Source organism: Nipponia nippon, unplaced genomic scaffold (genome assembly GCF_047370975.1).
Source record: "Nipponia nippon isolate SJK-2023a ecotype South Korea unplaced genomic scaffold, ASM4737097v1 scaffold_7, whole genome shotgun sequence".
NCBI classification, from domain to species: Eukaryota; Metazoa; Chordata; class Aves; order Pelecaniformes; family Threskiornithidae; genus Nipponia; species Nipponia nippon.
The window spans coordinates 23,433,262-23,445,731 of NW_028262391.1; positions in this window are offsets into that span (position 1 = coordinate 23,433,262).

Consider the following 12,470-nt stretch of genomic DNA (forward strand, 5'->3'; position numbering starts at 1 on the left):
CAGTTCATGAACTGCTCCAGCGTGGGTTCCTTCCATGGGGTGCAGTCCTGCAGGAACAGACTGCTCCAGCGTGGGCTTCCCACAGGGTCACAGCCTCCTTTGGGCACATCCCCCTGCTCTGGCATGGGGTCCTCCATGGGCTGCAGGGGAACAGCCTGCCTCACCATGGTCTTCACCAGAGGCTGCAGGGGAATCTCTGCTCTGGCGCCTGGAGCACCTCTTCCCCCTCCTTCTTCACTGACCTTGGTGTTTGCAGGGTTGTTCCTCTCACATATTCTCACTCCTCTCTCTAGCTGTAGTTGTGCAGTTTTGTTTTTTCTTTCCCCTTCTTAACTGTGTTATCCCAGAGGCACTATCACTGTGGCTGATTGGCTCGGCCTTGGCCAGCAGCGGGTCCATCTTGAAGCCAGCTGACATTGGCTCTATCGGACATGGGGGAAGCTTCTAGCAGCTTCTCACAGAAGCCACCCCTATAGCTCCCCAGCTACCAAAACCTTGCCATGCAAACACAATACAGCTTGTTAATCACTTGACTTTGTGAGGGTTGTCATTCTGACAGAGAGCAAGCTCAGGCTGCCCTAATGAAATGGTAGGAGTGTTAGTTGAATACTGGGTGCCAAAGAGCAAGACTAGGGTCCATCCTACATAACCCCATGTAACACTTACACAGAAGACATCACAGTCATTGGGTTAAAATCATTTGGGTTTGGGTCTTTACCATTATTCCTTTCCATGATCTTTCTCTATTGCTAGAAGCATGATTCATTGAGCAAATCACTTTGAGTAGATGGAATGCAAGATTCCCTCCTCCTTCTTCCGACCACACACACAGAAAAAGTGTGATGAGACACAGAGACAAGAACCCAAGCCCTTTTCCAAACCTAAGATGTGACACTTCATCTGCTAAAGAAGGAGGCTGGAAACACACATTTACTGTTTTACTTCATCCAGACAAAAAAGTTTCAAGTTATTTTGTTTGGGACAAACTTCTAATGCTCTTTTTGGTTTCTCATCTAATTATTTATGGAATCTGCTTTCCTGTAATCTCTACTGTGAGCTGGAATGGAACAGGCATAAAGAAAAATTAGGGAAAATCAGCAATGAAATAATTTGGCATACCAGAGAACTATGCACAGAGAAAATAATTTTTGCCAGCATTCAGTTGTTTCTCATCTTTCTACAGAAGAAGATTTTTTGATGAGGAATTCAGCTATTATAAGTCACTTCTGTTAGTCAGGAGGAACTCCTCCATCCCCAAAGCGTTAGATGTTCCAAAACAATGTGTGCTACCTATACACAGTAAGGGTTTCCTGCAAACAGCTCAAAAGCCCTTTCAGTATATGATACAAGGCTCGACCATGCTTCCTGACACAGAGCTGGGAGCGCACCACCACCCGTCTTGTGAAACCAGCCATGTATACTGCAGCTGATTTTTTTTAAAGGTGCACTGCTGTGCTGAGTGCCCAAGCATCCATCACCTGGAGGCAAATATTAAATATAGTGCAGAGAGGTTTAGCTATGATAATGAATGGGAATTACATTAAATCCATGTGGTCCTGGCCAAAATTGTCCACATTTATAGCAGTCAGACTGACAAAGACTGCAAAGGCATAGAAGGAACTTTAAAATCTACAGGATTTTAGTTTGCTAATTTAAAAAAAAATAAATTATATGTGGCAAGCAGCATCAGAATTCCATAATGCAACATCCCACTGTCTGAAAGATTAGAAATACGACCTATGGACTAACACATTGAAATAGCATATATATAAATACAGCAACATAATTCCGAGGAGGGTATTTTCATAGAGTGAACTAGCAAGAATTTGAGGAAGCTAAAATTGGAAAATATTGCTTTTTAAGTATTAGCCTATTATTAACAATCCATTATACAACTGATTTGGTGGTGGTATCTAGAAAGCAGGTTTGCAAGGCAGATGCTGTACAGGAAGACACATCTCTCTTCTCAGCCAACTTATAGTCTAAACAAATAGGATAGATAACAGAAATGAAAAGCGACAAATGTTACCCCATTCCAGAGTCAGGGAGCTGAAGTACAAAAGATGAAGAGACGTCACTGATAGATAACATTATATTGGTGTCAGAATCAAAAACTAATTTCAGCTCTGGTACCTTAACCAAAAACTGTTCTCCTTTTTATCTGCTTGTATTTGTTTATTGACATGACAGCCTGGGTGTTCTACAGTCTTCTGGTGGTGTCTTATACAGGTGATGGATGTAGATGGATAGAAATATTTACAAACAATAATGATGATGTAGCACTATGCAGAAATTTAAAGTAAATAATTGCCATTAAGTCCTATATTTTATGCTGCTTTGCAACCAGGTGTGTCCATTAACTTCTACAGCCTTTACCAGGGTTTAAGACACAAGCTAAAAATCCTTTACTCATTTTACTCCTTCTGTCTAATCATTGTGTAACTGGAGTGAATCTTTCAAATTTTGCTTATATACATTTTTGACAGAACCATTACAGTAGGGAAATGTATTATTTAGTCCCAAACAGGACATTGCTGAAGGATTACCTCTGACCTGAGATCCATCCATTCACATGTCTAGAACCACCACTTTGTTTTGACATGGTTTATTGGTATTGTAAAATAGAAGTTCTAAAACAAGGGGGAAAAGGTCACAGCCATGCATTCACAGAGAATTACTGACACAGACCTGGCATCAGAAGCAGTCAATCAGAAAGATCCATTTGAGTCTAGAGATGTAAAGATTATTTTTATCATGATTTCCCCAGTGTGGATTCAAGATACTGCTGGAGGAGAGTATTTAACCCTGACAGACAGAGTTTGCTGAAGAAATCTGGGTAGCTCCAAGGTCATGGTCAATCCTACCTCATGACATATCAGGATATTTAGCTGGGGGTTTTAACTATCATGATGTTCATATTTTCTGAATAGAAGTTATTAATATCATGGTGAATATCAGTTTTTCTAAATAACAAAGAAGAGAGAGTTTAGCAGGTACAAAGTGGTATTATTCTGTTGTTAAGGGTATTAGACTCCATTAATTAAAAAACAAATTAAGCATCAAAAATAAAGGAAATCATGAAAGAAGATTCTTTTTCAACATTATGGAAGTCACATTTTCATCCATGCAAAAAATTTCAGTACATAAATATACATAATTCAGATCCTATAGCAAACCCCACTGTAGCATTTGTTATAGGATCAGGGTCTAAGGTTCACTGTTCTTTAGTGCTTTATTTTAGGACATATTTGCATAACACCAAAAATGCAAAGCACATAATCTGATCGGGTGCCTAAAGCCATGATTCAAACAATGTTAAACTTAATGTAGAGTTAAAAATAGCTAAATAAATTAATAAATAACCCACAGGAATCTAGATTTGATTACATTTAGAAGAAGTTTATGTATTACCAAAGAAAATGGCAATATGTTTTCCTGTTGGGAAACAAAAAGGAAAGGAGCATACATGCCATTTTAAAGAAAATAGATATAAAAGATAGCATTATAGAGCATGCATTTTAATATGATACATAGAAGTCTGATATTGCAATCACAGGGTAGAGAAATAAGTATCTACTTTTTAAACAGAACGGAAGTGAAATTTGGTTTTGCTAGTCATATAAAGCATTGGGTTTTATGTGTGCCAAATGCAGCAGCAATGACACTGATGTAATTTATGTTTCTTTACAACAAGCTTGAACTAGGCCTAGGGCCTTCCTGATTATTTGCTCTTTTGCTCCATGGGTTTAAACTTGCCTTGAACGTTAGAGGACCTGAACAGAATGATGTAGCATTTTGCTACTGCTACTGCAGGTTCCATTGCCTCTCTAGAAGTTTGCAAGCATTTCACTAGAGACTTATTCAGGTCTGGAGCTTTTAATAAATAAGTAGGGTGGCCGCCAAGTAGAATAGAACAAACAGCCTGAGAAATGAGTATAAATAAAAACATTACTTTCCATATATGCCGCAACTGCTAATGTGTTAATTAAACAGAAGAAAATATACTTAAATTATTTAGTCTTAATAAATGAACCATCTGAATAATAAATAAACGTGTTCTGTAATCATTGGGAAGTTTTTTAAACAAAAGGCTCTTTTGCAGCAGGAAGAATCACATGGAAGGTAGGGAAAGAATTGTATTTGTTTAAATAGCATTAAGAACCCAACCGAAGCCAAATAGCTATAATGTTGGAAATTAACACTGCTGACAGTCTATTGCATTGTCCCTTATAATTTGTGTATAATGTTGTAATTCCTATTTAAGAATGCAGATTGGAACTCTGAAAGTATATGTAAGCCCTGCATTTTCTAATCAGTATAATGGAAAATGTGCAACTAGTTCCTCAGCTCTGATATTTGAAGCCTTAACGCTGAAACCCTCTGCTTTTAAACTCATTGCTTTTGTCAGGTTCTTAAATTACAAGAGACATCGATCTTATTCTGGGCTCCGTAAAAGGCACATGCTTTTAATTGTTATTTCAAAAGCAATATTTGTTTTAAATGTATTATGAACCTTGCTTGGTTTTTATAGTGAGACCACTAAATAAAATCATGTTATATGTTAAGTTAATCTCACTTAATCACATCAAAATAGCCCTTTGATGGACACCTGTATAAAAGACTTGTGTCTGGCAGAAAATGAAGATGGTAATTTGGTAGGAGATATGACTCAGACCTCAGCTAACGTCCTATTACAGTCGTGCTCCTGGATGTGCTTTGGAATGGATTATACAAGCCTTGACAGCACATTCTCTTTAACAATCATGCAGTACTTTTTGCAAGAGTAGGGATCTGCTACACCAATTCCTTCCTGGCTGATTAGATACCATCTACCTAACTTCCCCATAAAATTTTCGTTGGAGATTGTACTCTTCCATGTTCACAGACACAACGATTCTATGCACAACACTGTGTTGAATCTCTAAAAAGATAAAGAAAGCAACGCTATTCGGGTAATCAACTGATGGAATCCACAGTGGATTGTTTGACTCTGTATTAGTCTTTTTATTGTTTTCCTTTTAATGAAAATAAGATTCTCACTCTATTTTAATATTCACCAATGAGATAACACTTGCTAGGTGTTTGCCTTTTCATTTTCAGAGGTGAGATGAATTACAGAGTACTGCTATCCTTTTGTGTTATCTGGTTTGGATCTTTCATTTAAGACACTATTTTATGTAATTAAATTAGAATTCAGAAGCAGAGATCATGGAGGTTTTTTTTCATAGCATTAATGAGATTGTCAGCAGAGTACAAGGAAGTTAGCAAATCTTTTGCAAATGTTTAATGAAGGTAGCACACAGTTTTAACCTTGACATTGGATCTAAATTGGGAAAGATATAGTTAAAGTTAAAAATTAACGCATGAAACAGTGAATAAGTATTTTGCCTATAGCCAAAACATAATTTCAACAAACTTAAACCAGGAACACAGCGAATAAATATTTTTTTCATTTTGCGAAGTCTGTCTTTGAATTAGTTTTTCATGCCTTTTTCTAAAGGTATCAAAACCATTAGGTGTAAGTCACAATTAAATGTACTGTTTCAGATTACGGCTATCCAGATAGAGAGATTGATGCCTCCAGCATAACCACAGTTGAAGCTTCCCACATCCGTTTACCATAAATTACTTCCTCTTCTAAAAGTGTAGGCAATGCAGTCTTACATTTACATTTAAACGGTTGTCTGTTGTTTTCAGGTAAGCTGCTATGTCTTACCTTTGGCTTCCCCCACCCCCCACTTATTTTATTCTTTTGAGAAAGATTTCAGTGGAAAAGTTAATGAATCATAAAAACACGATTCCAAAATACCTAGGATTCTCCCCTGTTTCTTTTGTGAGAGTGTTCTCGGTGTCATTCCTGCTATTAAAAAGGTAACAACCCTTCTCATCTCTCCTATTCTGCATTAGCTATTGAGCTCCAGATGCAGTAAACCAGTTTTTTATTTGGCTACTAGTAAGATACTAGATGATCAGATCTGCCACAGTGGGCCACAGGACCTAAATCAGCACGTAACATAGTGTAGTCTTACCTCATTGGAAAGGTGACAGATCAGCATTTGCACTGTGGCTTGCATCAAACAGAAAATGAAAAGTTAATGTAGGGTGCTTAGCACAAGCGTATAACGCTCTTTTCAGATTATTAGATCATGAAACTGGTGCTGCTGTACAACCTGCTGAACTAGGGCCTTTCTTTGTGACCATCTTTTCTATACTCAGAGAGGCAAAAAAGTAGTCTTCTGGAACACTACGTCAGCTCTTCATGGGATGGACTTCATGCTTGCTGAACTTGGATGGTAGCACTTCAGATAACTTCGAATATCCAGAGGAAATGAGATCAACATGCCACCAGAACTACAGTAGTCTTACTTCTTGGAAGCAAATGCCATCACCTGAAGGCATAGTAGGCAAATTCTTTAACTCTTCAAAGCATTTATTTCTTCTTCCTAACTTTTCTTCTTTCTCATATTACTTGCTTTCAAACCAACTCATCTTCTGCTAAGTTCCACTTCACAGGACATACATTCTGTAAAGAGCATGGTAAAGTTAGAGGTGTAAATTGGTACCCCATTGCTAGGCTTATAGCCCACATTAATTCATTACATTCTCCTTTCAGCTTTGTATAGACTCTAGGGAAGATGTGAATCCATGTAGGGACATGAATATGGCTATTTTAATGTGTGGAGGGGGAAAAACCATAAATGTCCAAGGTGACCTTTGAAGCCCAACTAAAATTGCAATTTGACAAATTTTTAACAGTACTGAAGAGAAAAATCACAGCATTTCTATCCATCCTGAGTGGCCTTTATGGGGCCTCTCTAGCTCCTATCAGACTGCATAACAAAATTTTTATAGGATCTGTTTTTCACGCCCTTCGCCTTTTTTAGAACTTTTTCAGTTCTCATGCCTTTTCCCATGTTCTATATCTTTTAAATGAACATTTATTTTATCTTATTCACTCTCAATATTTTCCATAGTAACTTTTCAATTAATCAATACTTGCTGTTCCTACCTTCTTCTAGTTTCTATATATTTTCTTAATACTTCCTGAAGTTCTAGAACAAAGTGTCAGAGTATAAATTAGTGCAAACTAGCCTAAAATCTATGAGGTTTTCCCATTACGTTTATAACAAACATGAGTCGTTCTAAACTAGCACTTAGATAGCTTCTATTTATTTGACAAAGGCTAAGCACAGCTTCCCTTTACCAATTCACAATCTTCAAAATGAAAAAACACACCTTTGCAGCAAAAGAATATTCTAATACAAAAATGCAGTCAAAGCTTGGAATCGCTACGTGGCTATTTAACATCCTTGTAACTGCTACCTTTCCTGTAGTTTAATTACCAGCTTATCATGCCAGACTGAATGTCAAAAAGTGATGATGCAGATAAAGATTTTCCAGTCACTATAAAATTTCCTCCTCAAGCTAAATTTGAACCAGTTACTTTCAATAGCTGTTCTTCATTTTTTAGATTGATGATAATTTTTTATAATTTCCCACCTTTTTCTCCATGTCTGATTTCTCTTGATTATTATAATAATATAATCTTATACTATATCTATTTTGTTTTCTTCTAATGCAAATTTCTTGATAGTAACCGTTTTAGATTTAATTCTGCTTGATTTGAGCTGCCAAGATCTCTTGCACTTTGGCTGATCACTTAACAAGACCTGATATTTACAGGAGCTAATCATTTCAGTAGGAACATAGGTAAAGAGTGCCATCCAGAGACATACGGAGCTCTAGGCATACTGGAAATGGAGAAGAACCTGAGTGCTGTGAGTCATAGCACTTGTGGGTTTTTCCCCCACTATGGGAAATAATAAAATGCAATCTGGATTTTTTTTCTTTAAAGACCAACGCAGATAATATGTCTGCATCACAGGAAATCAAAGTACCTGGATACTCTTTTCCAGCAGTACCTCACATTTTGCCGTTGTACAGTTCATGTCTTCTACTGTTCTAACTGTACTCGTTTCCTTTGCAATAACTGAACTCTTGTATGTAGAGGAGAAACAGTGATTTTCATGGTTCTAAACACAGTGACCATATTACATGCAGATGAATGGAAACATGGATTGGAAACAAGTCAGAAAAGCTGTTACTGAAATACCATGTTTCCAAAGATGATAAATAATGGAAAAATTACATCAGAGAGATTCAATGCTGAAATGCATCCACATAGCTATCCACATGAATCTCTGAATTTCAGCTTCAACAAAATTCAGCTGAAACCAAACAAATGTATTGCCATCAAGCCCTTCTAAAAAATTAGTTTGAGAGGCTCAGAGTGACTTCAGAGAGGAATCGCCTATACAGTGCAGAGATAGCAGATTCATCATTCCAGGAGGTGAGATGAATTCTTAAAAATATAACCTTATTCATTTGGTTTTCTGAACTAAAGGAAATAAAATCACCAAAGAGTTCAAATCCCAGACCAATTCCAAATGCAGTGCTATCCCTTCAGCACAGATTTAGACAAAACAATATTTTTCTTACTCACAGGAAGCTATAAGACACCCAAGGACAAATAAGCTACTAATTTAGTCAGAGAAGAGATCTTCAAATCCACAGTGTTCATACTGTTGCTGGATAACTGAAACAGTAGCTATAGCAATATTCCACTTACTTATGTCTTGACTCTCCATAAAGGCTTAGAGTTTCCAGAAGGACTAATTCTTTAACTGTGAAAATGACAAATATTGTAATAATTCTCAGTTTCCCAAAATGATAAGTTTTAGCATATAAATACAACTTGAGCAAGGAACCTTTTCCCACACATGAAGTGGCTCAGGGCAAAACATCTCAAAGGAAGCAGAAAGGATTCTCCTAGATGCATTCTGTGAGTGAAATTTGAAGTGTACCCCAAAACTGTCCTGCCTTGTTGACTGATACTAGATGACAGATTAAGTGGTCATTATCAACAGATGACAGTAACTTGGAGAAATAGTTCATTGAAACACAATACATCCTAAGAGTCCCATTCTCTATCACGCTCTTCTTGCTAGAAAAAGATTATGACGTGCTGCTTGAATGAGGTTACATGACTTATTATGCCCTTTTCATCCACTCACTTTCTGGCAACACAACACAGGACTCTGGATTAAATATATTTACTTTTTCTATAGAATATCATTAGTGAAAATGCTCTGGTTTGGAAAATTACATTTTGCTGCATTTTAATGGAGAGTGTTGGTCTTCCAAATAATTGAGAATTGACTATTTTGAAGATTGTAAACTTCAGTGAAGCTTGTGGTAGGCAATGAATTCAAAATGAACATATTAGCCCACTAAGTGACTCAAATACTACAATAAATGTACTAACAAAAAAAAAAGGAAAAGAAGCAGAGCTTTTTCGCAGAGCTGCATTTTCTTACTATTTCATTAAAGTCTTGCTGCAGAGACTGCAAATTTCCCAGTGAAATTTCTCATCACCAATAAACAGTAGACAAGTATTATTTAACAGTTGCCCAACAAATGACTGGCATTCGCATTTCATCTGTCACTGGCAATGACGATTTAGTTGTGATAATATGAAAATTTGTTATAAAAAAAATACACAAAATATACAAAAAAATTTGTCATACAAAAAATTATTACTCTCTAAAAGCTCCTTGGATTTGATAGCCACCAATTCATAGATAAAACAAAAGATGTGATTAAAATACCAAAACTATTAAGCAGTGTGAAATTGTTTCAGATGCCCATGGATCAATAAAGAATGGCCTGTACCTTCAGTAGGTTAAAATTGCCTGTTAATCAATAGGAATGGTTGCTTTTCCTAAAATGTTTTTTTTAGTAAGTGCATCATTATTTTCCCTACTTTGATTGGAGGTTTGCAACGTCAATAAAGCTCCTGGTAGCCATGCTCTGAATGTAAGATGAATGCAATTCCATAGTGAAAGAGAAAGTAAACCTCACAGTCTCTGTTCCAAGAGGGCCACCATCTCCTTCCTATCACCATGGCTCTTTCCACAGGAGTCTCCAAAGCAGCAACAGGACACCTTTGGACAGTAGCTCTATGACTAAGCAGAATCATCACCTCTACCGAGCTCTAGGAAGGCTAAGTGGAAAAGGGAGTTAAAGCAGCTGAGCCATCGAAGCATCCGATTTACTTAAGTTCTGACACAACAGAAGGAACCGTGAGCTGACAGAGGAAGGAGGCTGCTTTCCATCCAGGTATTGAGACATTACAGTGCTTGAGAGGTACTATGTGGTGGGGATGGCAAGTATGGAGATAGACGTTGGCCACCCACAGATTTCATCCACTTCATCTGGACTCACTGGTATACAACATCTCAGACAAAACACCTCTCACAAGCTCAACATTTAGTTTAAGTAAATGACATCACATCACATTGTGCCAAGCAAATTGATTGATTGTTTAGAACATTCAAAACAAGCTTTCTGTTTCTCAGCTGTTCCCACCTTCACTAAATCAATCAAAGTAAGTGTGATTTTGTTGTATATTAAGCACATCAAAAGCTTGCTATAAGTTTGTTCCTCTTTCTTTTTTTTTTTTTAATTCTAAGTGCAGGATCATCAGCAAACTAGATAATAAAAATCATTAAAACAAAACAAAAGATTTTGATAAAAGAGAGCTAAGAACAAAAATATGCATTTAGGTTGGCACTTTAGTTTGGCTCAGGTGCACTTTTCAAGCAAAACTAATTGTCCCAGCCCACTATGCTTTATTCACACTGTGGAGCAAATGCAGAGTACCTGAACTGGATTCCTGTCAAGTGACATTAAAGCAGCAGATGTGCTCCATGTTCCCACTTAGTGCACTCCAGCTCTTAACTGTTGTTCAGTCCACAGGACCAGAGTATGGTAAAACTGAAGTTAAATTCATGAAATATGTATAGTGTGGACAAAGGGTTCTCAGCATCATAGCTTCATTCATTAAATTTCATCCTATTGCACAGCACTCCTTACTAGTGTATACAAAGCTTAAGTGGAATTTAATGGTGTGTAGTTAATTTCACATATTTCTCTCAAAAAGCAAACACCAATCTCACAAAGATTTTGTGCATTTTTCTTGCAATCAAACATTTTAAAATGCTGGAAGTGGACAATTTGGAAATCTAGGTATTTTTACTATTCTCTAACCATTCTTGTTACAGTCTACAGGTCTTCTCTCCCATTATCCTTGCTTGATGTACCATTTCTAGGGGTATCGTACAGAAGGACCTACCTCTTGGTTGTAGAGTTTGCACTTACATTTCTCTCCTTACATGCACACTAAGTAATAGTTGTGCACTTTCATCACCCTAGCTGTACAAGGTGTTCTCAAGTATTGATCTGATTTGTTTAATTGGTTTTGTATCTTTGCTCTGGCGCAGCAATTTTGTAATCCCATGGTGACAAGCATTTCTGCATTCTATATAACTTAAATACCATCCAAGTTCCTGAACATTTTAAAAGTGTATATTTGAAGTTCACATTCTGCAAACCTTAGAGTGATTAAAACTTAATTTCCAAATGTTTGCAGGAGTTAAACAAAGTCAACCTGAATTAAATTTTCAATCCTAATGAATAATGGTAGAAGTATTTTTATAGTGGTTATCCAGCTTTGCCCATTTTGCCTTAGTGAATATCATCAGGGTAGCACACAGGCAAGAACTCTGCTACCAATTTATTGTATATATTTTTACGTCCTAAATAAATGTAAAAGGATTTTTCATGTTTTTCAGTGCATTTGCAGAAGAAATTAATCTCTTGGGAAAAACAAAACAAAACAAAACAAAAAAATCCAGGCTGAATTAATTATGAACTAAAGATATTCTTGGTAAAAAATAGCAGAGGTTGCAGTAACCTGAGAAGTACCGTGACCTTTGTTTAAGAAATTATATGCAAGTCACCGTCTTGTTTCTCTCTGTGTCTTGTCATACAAATTACTCTTTGACAGAGAGCTGATATCTCACCAAAAACTATTATAAAAACATAATTACTACTTCTGCATCATTAATCTGAAATAGCAATATGTTTCTGCATAAATGGAAGTGTGTTTGGAAGTTCTGCCAGTCCATGGTAACTCAGATGTACAACAGAACTGCTAATTAACAGAACAGAGACCTATATAAGGTCTATACAGTTTTGTAATCTCCATCAAAAAAGCAAGATTTGGAGGCCAGACTGTAATTCTGGCCATGTCACCAGTTCCCTGGAAACTTCTCAGAGCATAAGATATCCTGCAGCATTTTCCTGTGGTTGGTGCAGTTATCTGTTCCTTGATCAACTGTCTCTTCCTTTCTTATTCAGGCTCACTGTGAAATGGGAACCAGGGCAAGACCTTCCCTCCTTACTGCACTGTCTTGTTCTCACTGGGATGCTCAATTTCTCAGGAATGTGTTTGTGTCTAAACACCTTCCAAGGAAGATTAAATGCACCTGTCTCTCCCACTCTTTGATGTTATTTTTTCCTTTTTTTTTTTTTTTCTTTTTTCATATTTCTATCCTCCAGTATCTCTA